We start from the raw sequence: 16,441 nt of genomic DNA on the forward strand, positions 1-16,441 counted from the left end.
TTGGAATGTAATTTCTTCAGACCTATAGTTCTCCGGCATGCCAAATACCACATCTAGTGTGATTTTTCCAGCACAGCGTGCTTCCCGACTGGGGATGATTCCTCTGAATGTTGTGCCGCTTTGCTAAATGCAGTTCCAGTCTATTTCCATTTTTTGGAGAGTTTCCTCATGGATGAGGTTTCATCCACTGCCGCCGTCCATGAGTACTTTGGTGAGTCGAAAGCCGTCCACAATTGGACTAAGGACTAGTGCAGCTGGTGCCTGGGCTGTTCGGAATTTAGGTTCGTCACTGGCGTTGAAGGTAATAGCTGTGTCACTCCATGGGTTTATTGTTGCCACCTGGCAGATTTCGGCGAGGCTGCGGAGGGTTCGCTTGCGCCTATTATTTGATGTGAAGGTCTCGAAGACTGTTAATACCGTATTGTTATCCCCGGGATAGTGCTATGTGGCATCTGGGATGACAAGATCCTCGCCACTTTTGGCCACCTGCCGGAGTATCCAACATGCTCTACGGCTGTGTGTTGGTATGGTATCCGCTGTACTATGAATTTTGCAGGGTCCGTTGAGCCATCCCTCCAATACGGTTCCACGCCCTATAGAGGGTTTTTTCTCTTTTGGGATTAACTCGGGTGTCTTATGATAGTACACCCTTTTACTTCGGACTGGGTGTATATTCGGAGCCGGATTATCCCAAAATTTCGTTTCGGTTTTCCAGGCACTTTCCATCGCACAGTACTTTCGTACTATGGACGCCAAGTCAGCGAAGCGTGATATGTCACGACGACTTATGGCGTTAAGGATTCCCTTGTTCGTGCAATTATTGCAGAAAAATAGGATTGCGTCTTCCTCACGACAGTCCTTGACCTTGTTCATCATAAGGAGGAATCTGGCCCAATAATGATGTACTGTTTCCTGGGGCTCTTGCCTGATATGGGAAACATCGCTTATGTTTGGGTGGGTGGGTGGGTGTAATTGAGTCCGAACCCTTACCTGATCTGAGACCCGGGGGCCGAGGAGTTTGCAATCTTGGAAGTTCGGGTTCTGGGATGTTGCCCGATGAGTCTGGCCCGCTGCTTGACTCTAGGTTCAGGGCTTGGGTGATGTCTTCCCGTAAACGGGTGTCCGGCTCGGAGAGCTCTAGAATCCGGACATACTTAGTTCTCAAGATAGAGGAAGAATCGCCGCATTGTTCCTCCACCACCGCAATATGATGGGTGGCCGGTGGAGAGTTAATCTCCCTTTGATCGGGTTCAAGCCCAATTCGATCATAGTCCGTAGTGACTCCCAAGGTGGTGATGCGATCCAAGAGCTCGTTTAGGGAAGAGAGCTCCATTGGATCCATCTGCTCGGCAAGTTCCAAGTTGACGTGGAGGCTGTTTTCAATGACCCGAGAAGTCATCGTCGGTGCAGCAGCCGAACAGGCGGTCATGATGAAACCGCCTAGCCGAAGAGTTTGGCCGACAGCCAAGGCTCCCCTGGCGGTAATGTTGTCTTTAAATACGAGACGGGACATCCTTCCTTGTGGTGACAGCACAGTGGAACTCTCAATGAAAGCACCAATGTCGATGTCAAAACCGGCGGATCTCGGGTAGGGGGTCCCGAACTGTGCGTCTAGGTGGATGGTAACAGGAGACAAGGGACACGATGTTTTTACCCAAGTTCGGGCCCTCTCAATGGAGGTAAAACCCTACTCCTGCTTGATTGATCTTGATGATATGAGTATTACAAGAGTTGATCTACCACGAGATCGAAGAGGCTAAACCCTAGAAGCTAGCCTATGGTATGGTTGTTGTTGGCCCTACGGACTAAACCCTCCGGTTTATATAAACACCGGAGGGGGCTAGGGTTACACAGAGTCGGTTACAAGGAAGGAGATCTACATATCCATATTGCCAAGCTTGCCTTCCACGCCAAGGAGAGTCCCATCCGGACACGGGACGAAGTCTTCAATCTTGTATCTTCATAGTCCAACAGTCCGGCCAAAGGTTATTAGTCCGGCTATCCGGATACCCCTAATCCAGGACTCCCTCAAGCGCCATATAGGATAAATGATGAGGTGGAGGAGAAAGAACTCATAAGAAAAGGCTTGTCTTCTCTTATTTAAGAGAAGACAAGAGATGATCTCTTAGCATAATATGTCTCACCGTATTTTTAGGAATGACTAGTTATTAATTGAAGATAAGACTAAGAGACGATCCATTATAGACAATTTCTTTTTTCATCTTTAAATTACATGCAAGACTTAAAATAAGACCATCTTATCAACCGTTGTATATGCTTTCCCCAAAACAATCTGCCCTACAGTGAGGGTTTTATCCAATATGTCAATATGGATAGCAGCATAATTTATGGACCAATCTATCTTCAACTCGCTATACAAAGATCGGGTATGGCTCAATATACTTCATATACACTCAATGCTACACTTTGAGTTAATAAAAACACCTTTTATCGAATAAAATCAATCTGCCGTATGGCAGAAACATATACACACATATCACATGTTCGTGTGAATCATCTACTTAGTTATATAGGATTTGTGATCCGTTTTGTTCCTCTGCAATATGCCAATATAAATTACCTAGTTGCGTGAGGCACGGGAAATCCTTCTTCTACCTTCATTTGGACAGAATATTTCTTTGAGAAGAGTGGGCTTTTATTTGACCTCGGAAGTTTTTCTCCGTATATGATCCAAAATAAAACACATCAGTTCACACTGAGCTGCTAGACTAGTATTTTTTCCGTCCCATAATATAAAAACATTTCTACTTCTAAAGTATCAGTACGTAGGTTATTGTTCGCTCGTTCGTCCGTTCGCTTGTTTCGTTCATTCGTTCGCCAACCCATCGAAACACATTGCCACGAACAACCCCCCACTGATTTTTTTTTTGCAAGCTGATGCCCACCTCCAACAACAACAACAACAACAACAAAGCCTTTAGTCCCAAACAAGTTGCGGTAGATTAGAGGTGAAACCCATAAGATCTCGCGACCAACTCATGACTTTGGCACATGGATAGCAAGCTTTCATGCACCCTTGTCCATGTCAAATTCGGTCTACCTTGACCTCTCTTGATATTCTCTGCACGCTTTAGCCATCCACTATGCACTGGAGCTTCTAGAGGCCTGCGCTGAATATGCCCAAATCATCCTAGACGATATTGGACAAACTTCTATTCAATTGGTGCTACCCCAACTCTATCTCGTATATCATCATTCCGGACTCGATCCTACCTCGTGTGGCCACACATCCATCTCAACATACGCATCTCCGCTACACCTAATTGTTGAACACGCCGCCTTTTAGTTGGCCAACACACAGCGCCATACAACATTGCGGGTCAAACTGTCGTCATGTAGAACTTGCCTTTTAGTTTTTGTGGCACTCTCTTTTTCACAGAGAATGCTAGAAGCTTGGTGCAACTTCATCCATCCGGCTTTGATTCGATGGTTCACATATTCATCAATACCCCCATCCTCCTACAACATTAACCCCTAATATCAAAATGTGTCATGAGGCACCACCTGCCCGTCAAGGCTAATCTCCTCCTCCTCACACCTAGTGGTACTGAAGCCGCACATCATGTACTCGGTTTTAGTTCTACTAAGCCTAAACCCTTTCGTTTCCAAGTTTTGTCTCCATAACTCTAACTTCCTATTTACCCCTTTCCAACTATCGTCAACTAGCATCACATCATCCGCAAAGAGCATACACCATGGGATATCTCCTTGTATATCCCTTGTGACCTCATCCATCACTAAGAAAAAAAGATAAGGGCTCAAAGCTGATCCCTGATGCAGTCCTATCTTAATCGGGAAGTCATTAGTGTCGACATCACTTGTTCAAACACTTGTCATTGCATTATCGTACATGTGCTCGATGAGGGTAGTGTACTTTGCTGGGACATTGTGTTTCTCCAAGGACGCCTACCACATGACATTCCGCGATATCTTATCATATGCCTTCTCCAAGTCAATGAACACCATCTGCAAGTCCTTCTTTTCCTCCCTATATCTCTCCATTACTTGTCGTACCAAGAAAATGGCTTTCATGGTCGACCTCCCAGGCATGAAACACTAGTAGAAAAAGGGTCAAATGTGAGACACATTAGTCCCGGTTTGTAACAGAACCGGCACTAATGTGTCCATTAGTGCCGGTTCCAACGGCTAGGCGGGAGGAGCTCTTTAGTACCGGTTTGTGGCGAACCTTTAGCACCGGTTCGTGCCATGAACCGGTACTAATGAAAGTGGTGGCAGGATGTTGTCAGAGTGGGGACCCTCCAACACCTTTAGTACCGGTTCGTGGCACGAACCGGTACTAAAGGTCATCCTGTATAAATCCTTCGTCCACCAGCACTCTGTTCTTCCCCCTTTCCCCTCTCCCTCTCCTCTGTTCTTTCCTTCTTCCTCTCGAGTTCATCACAAAATTTGCCCCAAATTTGTCAAGATTTGCAGGCCCCCATCCATTCAAATGATCACAAAGGTTAGGAACTTTGTCCTTTCATCTCTCATTGCTAGATTAGCTCTTGCATTGGTTTATATAGTGATTAATTGTGGGTTTTAGTAATTTGGGAGGAATTATATGTGGTAGTATTTGATTTATATGCAAATTGAGGTCAAAATAACACTTACTTTGCATATGTAGGTGTGGTTTACTTAGTGCCTTCTAAAACTCCGCCGTAACCACCGTCGATCACCCGCACCGTCCCGTCGCCGGCACCACCTTGTGGTGAGCCTCTTGTTCATGAAATTTTATATAAAAAATTGATGTTTGTGTGATTTGGATATATAGTTACTCGTATAACTATCTTACCCGTACGTTGTTTGTTATATATAGTGCAATGGTTTTGATATCCGTCCCCGTCGGCCCTCGTCCTTGTTATGATTCGGATGTGTTATATTCTCTTTTAAAACTATTTGTTGCATTTCGTGTTTATGACAAATTATGCCCATCAAGCTGACATAGATATTTTTATCTAGGAGGTATGTGAACCGGAAATTCCAACTGACCCTATTGTCGAGAGGTTAAATTTAGTTGAAAGAGAAAACGAGTATTTGAAAGAAAAATTGAAAAGAATTGAGGGGGAGAAGATGGAATTGGAGTTGCATGTTGCCGATGTCGTCGATGATCACAAGATCAAGATGAAGAAAATGCGTTTGAAGATTAGAAAGATTAGAAAATATGCCATTGATAGTGAGGCTTGGTATCATTATGATGTTGGATCAATTGTTACCTTAGTTGCGATCTTGATCGCATTTGTTGTTGCATTTAAATGCTTTAGCTAGAGAGTTATTTGTTTGTTGCATTTAAGTGTTGTATGAACTTTATGTATGAACTTTATGTATTGTATTAATTTGGTGTTTTTGGTGCTGTGTATTGAAGATGAGCCGGCAATGGATGTACGACGACCGATGCTCTCCCGAGTTCATTAATGGCGTGCATACTTTTATGCTTGCGGCTGACGCAAACAAGCGGGCGGATGGTTTTATGCCTTGTCCATGTGCTGGCTGTAAGAATGGTCACAATTACTCTACGTCAAGAACCATTCACGTCCACCTGTTTGAGTCCGGTTTCATGCCCCACTATAATGTTTGGACCAAGCACGGAGAAAGAGGGGTTATGATGGAAGACAATGAAGAAGAAGAGGACGATGGCAGCTATCCTAGCCATGGGTTCCCAGAATACGATGATACAACAATGGCGGAAGAAGCTGAGCCGGTAATGCGGGAAGAAGCTGAGCCGGCAATGCGGAAAGAAGCTGAAGAAGAGGCATCAGATGAGCCCGTTGATGATCTAGGTCGGGCCATTGCCGATGCAAAGAGAAACTGCGCAAGTGATTTGGAGAAGAAGAAGTTGCATCGCATGTTAGAGGATCACAAAAAATTGTTGTACCCGAATTGCGTAGGTGACAAGAAAAGGCTGGGCACCACACTTGAATTGCTGCAATGGAAGGCAGAGAATGGTGTATCTGATAAGGGATTTGGAAAGTTGCTGGTAATGATAAAGAATATGCTTCCAAAGGACAACGAATTGCCCGAGAGTACGTATGAAGCAAAGAAGGTTGTCTGCCCTCTAGGGTTAGAGGTGCAGAAGATACATGCATGCCCTAATGATTGCATCCTCTACCGCGGTGAGTACGAGGATTTGAACGCTTGCCCGAGAGTACGTATGAAGCAAAGAAGGTTGTCTGCCCTCTAGGGTTAGAGGTGCAGAAGATACATGCATGCCCTAATGATTGCATCCTCTACCGCGGTGAGTACGAGGATTTGAACGCTTGCCCGGTATACGGTGCATTGCGCTATAAGATCAGCCGCGATGACCCTGGTGATGTCGAGGGCGAGCGCCCCAGGAAGAAGATTCCTGCCAAGGTGATGTGGTATGCTCCTATAATACCACGGTTGAAATGTTTGTTCCAAAACAAAGAGCATGCCAAGGCGATGCGATGGCACAGAGAAGACCGTAAGAAAGATGGAAAATTGAGAGTACCCGCTGACGGGTCGCAGTGGAGAAAAATCAAAAGAAAGTCCGGGAAGGAGTTCGCAGATGACGCAAGGAACGTATGGTTTGGTCTAAGCGCAGATGGCATTAATCCTTTTGGGGACCAGAGCAGCAACCATAGCACCTGGCCTGTGACTCTATGTTTGTATAACCTTCCTCCTTGGTTGTGTATGAAGCGAAAGTTCATTATGATGCCAGTGCTCATCCAAGGCCCTAAGCAACCCGGCAACGACATTGCTGTTCGTGACCATCAATGATTGGCCTGCTCTCAGTAACCTTTCAGGACAGACAAACAAGGGATACCGCACATGCACGCACTGTTTGGATGATACCGACAGTATATATTTGGCTAATTGTAAGAAGAATGTGTACCTAGGACATCATCGATTTCTTTCGAGCAGGCATCCCGTAAGAAAGAAAGGCAAGCATTTCAAAGGTGAGGCGGATCACCGGACGAAGCCTCGCCACAGTACTGGTGCTGATGTACATGATATGGTCAAGGATTTAAAGGTGGTCTTTGGAAAGGGTCCTGGTGGACAACCTGTTCCGAATGACGCTGACGGACGCGCACCCATGTGGAAGAACAAATCTATATTTTGGGACCTGCCCTATTGGAAAGACCTAGAGGTCCGCTCCGCAATCGACGTGATGCACGTGACGAAGAATCTTTGTGTGACCCTGCTTGGCTTCTTGGGCGTGTATGGGAAGACAAAAGATACACCTGAGGCACGGGAGGACCAGCAACGTATGCACGGAAAAGACGGCATACATCAGGGTCATGCAAGCTACGCTCTTACCAAAGAAGAGAAGGAAATCTTCTTTGAATGCCTGCTCAGTATTAAGGTACCGTCTGGCTTCTCGTCGAATATAAAGGGAATAATAAACATGGCAGAGAAAAAGTTCCAAAACCTAAAGTCTCATGACTGCCACGTGACACTAGTAGAAAAGGGGCCTATTGTCCCGGTTGGTGAGGGCCTTTAGTCCCGGTTCATGAACCGGGACTAAAGGGTCGGTACTAATGCCCTGGACCTTTAGTCCCGGTTCAATCCAGAACCGGGACTAAAGGGCGCGGCCACGTGGAGCTCCACCTTTAGTCCCGGTTGGTAACACCAACCGGGACTAAAGGAAATTTTATGTTTTTTAAAAAAAAATTGAAATTTTTTTTTGAAATTTTTTTATTTTCAAATTTCTCAATTATTTTAACCTATAGTCTGTAATCACCACCCCTCATCACTTCTCAATTTATCCTCTAATCACCCCTCATCATTCCAAAACCGGGACTAAAGGGTCGGTACTAATGCCCTGGCCCTTTAGTCCCGGTTCAATCCAGAACCGGGACTAAAGGGCGCGGCCACGTGGAGCTCACCAACCGGGACTAAAGGAAATTTTATGTTTTTTAAAAAAAAAATTTGAAATTTTTTTTTGAAATTTTTTTATTTTCAAATTTCTCAATTATTTTAACCTATAGTCTGTAATCACCACCCCTCATCACTTCTCAATTTATCCTCTAATCACCCCTCATCATTCCAAATCATCTAACTTCCCGAACGGTCACCCATCCTCCCACTCCCCCAGCCTGAGCACGCTTAACTTCCGGGTTCTATTCTCACTCGCTCCAAGTCTGCACTTGTTGTTTTCCTGACAATAGTAAGATGTCAATCCTATTAACCTTCAGGAATTTTGCTTGAGCATGAAGTGACACATTTCACTGTTTGAGTTTGAAACTATTGTTTTAAAAAACAATAATTATTTAGTAACACTAATATTTCTTCAATAATTAGTCTGACCATTGTTTGACCACAGTTTGACCAGATTTGACCAAAGTTGAAATAACTGAAATAATTATTTAGTAACACTAATATTCTAGAATAATTAGTTTGACCATTGTTCGACCACAGTTTGCCCACTGTTTGAATTTTTTTCGATTTTTTCCACTCTAGATCTTAAAAGCCCCGTAACATTTTTTATGTTAGGTTTTTGAGGATTTTGAAAATGTTAAATTCAGATGTAACTTTCCGAGTAGATGATTTTTCATATAAAAAACTATTTCATCCGAGTTAGTATGCAAAGGTTATGCCCATTTTTACAAATTTCAGAGAGATTTTGCAAATAAAGTCAAAATTCACATTTGCAAATTTTCCCAACAACTAGACCACTTATCACATGGGAAACTTATTTTCTTCCATTTTCTGACATTTCCATCATTTTCTTTTATTTTTTTAAACTGAAAAGGCGATCCACGGGGGGGGGGGGGTGGAGAGAGTTTGAAAATAGGACCTTTAGTACCGGTTCGTGCCATGAACCGGGACTAATGCCTCAAAGGCCATTAGTACCGGTTGGTGGCACCAACCGGGACTAAAGGTCTAACCATTAGTACCGGTTGGTGCCACCAACCGGAACTAATGGGCATCGCACCCTTTAGTCCCGGTTCGTGGCACGAACCGGGACTAAAGGGCCCAGGTGAACCGGGACTAATGCCTTAGCCGCACGAACCGGGATAAATGCACCCATTGGTCCCGGTTCTGGACTGAACTGGGACTAATGGGGTTACCCGGCCTGGACCATTGCCCCCTTTTCTACTAGTGTGATTATGACACAACTGCTTCTCTTGCATTGAGGGGGCTTCTACCGGAAAACGTTCGATTAGCCATTGTGAAGCTATGTGCATTTCTCAATGCAATCTCTCAAAAGGTAATCGATCCAGAAATCATACCAAGGTTAGAGAATGATTTGGTGCAATGTCTTGTCAGTTTTGAGTTGGTGTTCCCACCATCCTTCTTCAACTTCAACATCATGACACACTTCCTAGTTCACCTATGCGAAGAGATTAATGTTTTGGGTCTTGTATTTCTACACAATATGTTCCCCTTTGAGAGGTTCATTTGAGTCTTAAAGAAATATGTTCATAACCGTGCTAGGCCAGAAGGAAGCATCTCCAAGGGCCATGAAAATGAGGAGGTCATTGAGTTTTGTATTGACTTTATTCCTGACCTTAAGCCGATTGGTGTTCCTGAATCGCGGCATAGGGGCAGACTGGATGGAAAAGGCACGCTAGGAGGGGAACAAATAATATGTATGGACGGACATTCTCTCACTGAAGCACACTACACAGTTCTACAGAATTCCGCCTTGGTGGCTCCGTATATGGATGAACACAAGAATTTGCTACGCTCCAAACACCCGGAGCGGTCTGATGACTGGATTACACGTGAACAAACCAGGAGTTTCGCCAGCTGGTTGCAGACACGTACCATGCATGACGCCTCTATTGAAGATCACATGTACTTGCTGTCCCAGTTACCATCTTCGAATATAATGACTTTCAAAGGGTACGAGATAAATGGTAATTCATTTTACACGATCGCCCAAGATAAGAAGAGCACCAACCAAAACAGTGGTGTCCGCTTTGATGCAGAAACCAAGACGGGAAAGGAAACACATTATGGTTATATACAGGACATATGGGAACTTGACTATTGACGTGGTTTGAAGGTCCCTTTCTTTCGGTGCAAATGGGTCAATATGACACGAGGCGGGGTAACGGAAGACTCACAGTACGGAATGACAATAGTGGATCTCAACAATCTTGCGTATGCAGACGAACCATTCGTCCTAGCCAATGATGTGGCACAGGTTTTCTATGTGAAGGACATGTCTACCAAGCCGGGAAAAAGAAAAGATAAGGAAGTGAATGCATCATATGATGAGGCAAAGCGGCACATACTTCTTTCTGGGAAGAGAAACATCGTGGGAGTGGATGACAAGACAGACATGTCAGAAGATTGTGAAAAGTTTGATGAAATTGCTCCATTCACAGTGAATATTGACCCGAGCATCCCGTTAAATGATGAAGATTTTCCATGGTTACGACGCAAAGGGACACACGCGAAGAAAAAGTTTCACATCCAAAGATCTGGGATGTGATCGGCTTCACTATCATCACTTTCTTCTGTGTTTCACACCCAGGAGGGGATCTCTGTAATAGTTAGGGTAGTTATGTGTTTGGCATTTAAAACGCGAAGAAATTTTATGTGCAAACAAATTCTTTCATGCCTTTACTGATTTTTAAAGTTAAGTTATTCACAAACTAGTGATTCACACAAATTTCAAATAATTCAAAATTTAAATTATTCAAATTTGAAAACTATCGGCACTAACAGAAAGTTTCAAATTTTTGTACCTAAAGCAATAATATTCACAAAGAAATTCTAAATACAGCAAAAAAACAACTAAAACAAAATAAATAAAGTAGAAAAGAAAAAACTAAATGAAAAAAGCCCACCTACTGGGCCACAGCGGCCTGCATACAACTAGAAACCCAAATTGTAATTGGGCCAGGATGCAGGCCCGCTAGCCCAATAGGCCCATCAGGGCATAGGAGCAAACATAGGCCCGGAAGGCCTGCTTAAGAGAGGAGCTCGAGAGAGCTACCGCACTGGGGCTTATAAACTAGTGCGGGCGCCCCTCGGCTAGCGAGGTGGGACTAAACTTGCCGCACCGCACCTGCGCCAGCGCACCACCTTTAGTACTGGTTGGTGGCTGGAACCGGTACTAAAGGGTGGGTCTTTAGTACCGGTTCCAGCCACCACCCGGTACTAAAGGCCTGCCCTTCCCGCCGCTTGGCCTGGCCAAAACAGGCCTTTAGTACCGGTTGGTAGCTCCAACCGGTACTAAAGGTGTCCCCTATATAAAAAACACTTTGAAAAATTTCAGTTTCTCATCTCCCACTTCTCTCTGCCGCCGCCCCGTCCCATGCCGTCGCCGCCCCTGTCAAGCCGTCCCCGTCGACTCCGCGACGCCCCCGTCCTCATCGCGTCGTCCCCATCGGCTCCACGGTGCCCCCGTCGCCGGCCTGTCCCGGTCGCCGCCCCGGCCCGTCGCCGTCCCCTCGCCTCGCCATCGCCGTCGCCTTGGATTGACCTCGCCTCGCCGTCGCCGTCGCCTCGACCTCGCCCGCGCGCGCTGTGAGCCCCTCCCCCGGCCACTCTCCTCCCTCCAATCGATCAAAGCCACACCGCGTGCCGGCGCCGGCCGTAGTGCACACACACGCGCATGCGCACACACACACACTACATGCACACACACACACACTACACGCGCACACACACACACACAATTTTTCTGGTTTTAGCTTTTAGTTTTTTCTATTTTTCTGTTCTTCATACAAAGTTTTAGATGAATTAATTAGATTAGATTAGATTAATGTCAAATAGTATATAGAAATGTTAGTTATAATATATATAATGTCAAATGTTATGGAAATGTTAGTCATATGGAAATGTTAGAAATTTTGGAAATGTTAGTTTTAGCTAGCTAGATGAATTAGATTAATTTCAAATTGTTAGACGATGATCGATGTTTTTTTAGTTTCTTATATTTTAGTTATAAAATTTAGAATTTGCATATATGAAATCACAATCCAACACTTAAAACATGTTACTTTACTTTTGCGGCATATAGTATTTGTTGTCGACGATGCCCGACCCGCATCCTCGCCGTCGACCCGTTCGCGACGACGTCCTGCTTCAAAGGACTCATGTCCGGGACTGGGCTCCGCCGGGCTGGCACTGGGAGGTGCTTCCTTCAGGGGCGCGACGCTTGGTGAGGAACCCGGCCCTGGGTCCCGTCGTCGACCCTCATCTCCTTTGGTGGCGTTCGCGTGAGCCACTTTTGGTGCGGAGGGAGCCGGCCCAGCCGGAGGTGGTACGTCGCCGTGTCAGGGAGGAGGACGAGCACATCCATCGCTACATGGCTGCTATGGACGTCAGGTTCTCCAACACCTGGCAGGTTCTTTGGGGAGATCACCCAAGCTATGATCCAGTGATGGTTCCTTCACTTTGGTTGTCCACCGCCCGCGCCTCAGGAACCGCGAGTGGCCTAGATTACTCTTTAGTATTCGATCTTTATTAGCTGCTAGTTGATTTATTCGAGATTATATATATTATTCGAGAAGATGTATTCGAGATTATATCTATTATTCGAGACGATGTATTCGAGATTATATTCGATTATGCTTATTATGTACTATGATTGATTCAGTTTTTCCTTATTAATTGATTGCAACCATGCATTGTAATTTGAATACTAAATTGTTTTATATTTCTTTTGGATTAGTTAAATAAAAGCTATGGCAGACAATACCGGCAGAGAGGGAGAAGAGACCCTGTTTGATATCATACGCCAGATGATGATCAGAATGAAGAAGATTATGACGGCTCCGAATTTCTAAACAACACCGGGGGGTGATATGATATTCGATCGCGACGACTGAATTGATGAAGTCATGAACTATGATTATGATGATGACGAAGAAAATGTTGATCTTGAGACAACAAAGACCGGCGAGGTATATTTATTTATATAGGTAGGCATCTGGTGATCATCACATGTTTTAAATGACTTGAAGATATATTAACGAATCGATCTTTCTTCTTTCAGCCATCCGGATCGAGCAAATCTTCAGGCAACAGGACAGTACGAGGCCCGAACAAAAAGTTGAAGGAGGGCGTAAAGTACAATATCGAGGCCATCAAACCTGATGGCGAACCATTAGCGCCTAAGAAGATTGCGGAGAAGTTCATTCGTCAGTGCGGAGTTCTTGTGAAGGACCAACTACAGATCTCCCTTCAAGCTTGGAGAGAGCCAGCAAAGCCACATCCAGATGTTACTTTTGTCGATGACAGACAAAAAGGTCTGCTTTGGGAAAGTCTCATGGAACATTTCACCCTACTAGATCATTTCACAGATGCAGATGTGGAGAAAGTCAAGGACGCTGCTCTTAGGAAGATGGCGGTTCCATTCAACAACCACAAGAATCGTGTTTGGTACAAGTACGTCAAGGGAGGAAGGAAGACTCCAGTATTCGAGGGAACACTAGAGAAGCAAAGTGCTCATTGGGACGATTTCGTGAAATTCAAGGATTCGGAATTAGCTAAGGAACGGTCGAGAATAAATAAGAAGAATGCCGAAAAAAGGATAAGTTCCATAAGCTGGGGCCAGGTGGCTATGCGGTGGCAATGCCTAAGTGGGATAAGTCTGAGAAAGAGGTGGAGGATGCAGGTGTCACTCCGGTTACTAGGAGCTGGCCCCCCAGCTGTAGGACTTGGTTCTATGCGCATGGGGGGGAGTTGGACCCGAAGATAGGCAAAGTTTCGACGAAGGCATGTCTGAACGGAGCCAACAATAAGCTACTTGTTGCAATAGAAGAGGCTCGGTCGGGGGTGTTCCAGCCCAACATAGAGAACGACGAGCTTACGTGTGCCCTGGGAAATCCTGAACACCCGGGAAGAACACGAGGCAAGGGTGCTATTCCCGTGGTATGAGGGGTTTTCGGACTGGAACACCGACTACAGAACCCGTGCGAGAAAGAAGATTGCGGAGGAGAAGAAGAGGATGATGGAGGAGGAGCAGAGGAAGCTGGACTATGAACGCCTTCAAGGCCTAGAATCAGCGCATGAGGACTTGGCAGTCAAATTCCAGCGGCAGCAGGAGCAGATCGACTCACTTAGCCAGCAAAGGGGGTCTCAGCAGCTGCAGCAGCTAGCGGATGACCCAGCATTGGATAGCACCGCCCCATCCATGCCGAGAAGCAGTGTGGGTTCCGCCCCAGGCGACGCAATGCTGGATAGATACCCCGTGGATGACATCATGGAGAACACTAACTGCGAGTTACACTTCGAAATGAAGAACATATCCATGAAGGTGGCGGACGCCGTTGCTTTTACAAATCCTCCCGAGGCAACCTTCCATTGCAACCCGATTCCAGCGGGCTATGCTCGTGTCTTGGTTGATGAGGTGGTGGACCCATATTCGGGGCTACAGCTTGACATTCCTGGAGGTGACGATGAGCACACATTGGGAGAGGTCATACATCGTATCATCCTATTGAGAAAGGATTGCATCGTCTTTCGAAGGCCACCGACACTGCGTCACCCGACTCCTCGTCGAAGTCCGCCACCGAGTCAGCAGACTCCCGCTCCTCCAAGTCCACCAACACGTGAGGCCACTCATCCTCCTCCAAGTCCGGCAAAGTGTCAGGCCACTCCTCCTGCAAGTCCGACACAGCGTCAGACGTCCACTCCTCCTCCAAGTCCGGCACAACTTCAGGCCACTCCTCCTCCAAGTCCGGCACAGCCTCAGGCCACTCCTCCTCGTCCAACTTAGCCACGTCAGTCGTCTCCGCCGCCTCAGCAATCACAGAAGAGAGCTGCCGCAGCTATGGTGCGTAGCGGTACAAGTCGAGGTAGTACGGGAGGTACAGGCGGAGGCAAATGATTTCAATATGGTCCAAGCAGCCTCGCGCCTCTTCCGCAGAGGCCTTATGAAAAGTCCGAGGAGGAAAACGCACCCATATCGAAGGCCGAGGTGGAAGCCCATTTTGCACCGAAACTGCCACCGCCGCCAAGGGAGAAAGTTCCTGAGGAAAAGATTGACCACTTCATTCGTATGGCTAGACCACCAGCTCCCAAGCCTGTTGACATAGACTATGAGCGTTGTCAGTGTACAAAAAGAGGGGTACACTTTTTGTACCCCTATAACCGTCCTCGGGCAGTCTGAGCCACGGGCACCACCACACTGAGCAAGGCAAGGGAGGTGAGCCAAGGTAAGACCGAAGCTGAAGAGGAGCAGAATGACGCCAAGACCACAAAGGGCGAAGAGGACAGCTTTAGCTAGCCCGGCAAGATCCTTGCCGTGACAGCTCGCCCCACACCTACGGAGCGAGGTCACCCTTGAGTCCACTGCCCCCATGGGGCAAGGATTCGGGAGACATCCCCGTGGTGGCACGCAGATCTTTGTGAAGACATTCAAGACCAGATGCCCACTTAAAAAGGTGATGACCCTTGGCGGGATTCTAGCCAAGAAGGACCACAAGGCCCCCGGCAAGAGCCTTGTCGAGGACGACAAGCGAGCGCCATGGCAAGACCCTTGCCGGGGCCCCGGCAAGGCCCTTGCCGAGGATACCCGTGGGGCCACCATCAGGCCCGCACTAGTCACGCCCCCACCGCCGTTCGCATGCAGCTGCCGACCCAACCAGTTGGGCAGGCACCTGCGTGGCGGCATGCAGATCTTCGTGGAGACCCACCACTGCGCCACCTCAGCTGCTTGCCTGCCTACATGGCACCACAAGCACCGCTGGCCAGGGCGCGTGTCAGCGCAAGAGGGAGCGGCGACGGATGGGACAGGGCCCTCCCCCGTCCCCGATAAAGCAAGGACACCTAAGCAAGGCGCATTAAATGTGCCTTGTCATGTAATGCGAGGGATAAACTCGCATTATTGTACCCTTTCCACCTCCTGTGTGCCACTGTGGCCCTTTCCTATAAAAGCAGGCCCAAGGCGACCAGGAGAGGGATTCGGCTTTTTGGAGCTCTTCACACCCCATAGCTAGCTCAAGAACACTGATATACAATCCACCAAAGCAGGAGTAGGGTTTTACGCATCCTCGCGGCCCGAACCTGGATAAAGGAACCGTGTGCTATCTGTTTGATCCGCTCTTCTCACGACCCCGTGCCCGGCAACCGTAGTAGGGATTCTTGTGATCCCATAGGTGTCGTTTCCCACTGACATCTTTGGCGCGCCAGGTAGGGGGGGCAGCGCAGTTGTGAGAATCGGTTTTAGCAGTTAGTTCGTCGCTCCTTCATCTTCGTGACCCTTGAAGAAGAAAAGGGGCCAGGAGATTGGCACTCGAGCGATCGCGAACAAAAGCTAAGTTGCACTGAACCCTTTCTTATACTACCCTTTTTATTTGAGGTTATTTCCCCCGGGAGGTGTCGCGCCTTTATATGAAAACTTGCATGCCAGGGGGCTCTACCACGATCGGCAACGCGCTTTCCCTATTTCGAGTCCGCTCAACGGCTCAAGCGGCTGCGTCGAGAGTGGCGGAGTGGCCTCCCGTGATCGGCAACGCCCTCGATTCTGACTCGAGTCAAGCTCGACAGTTCGAGC

The sequence above is a fragment of the Triticum urartu genome, chromosome 6A, assembly GCF_056163025.1.
Source record: "Triticum urartu cultivar PI428250 chromosome 6A, HENAU_Tu73, whole genome shotgun sequence".
NCBI classification, from domain to species: Eukaryota; Viridiplantae; Streptophyta; class Magnoliopsida; order Poales; family Poaceae; genus Triticum; species Triticum urartu.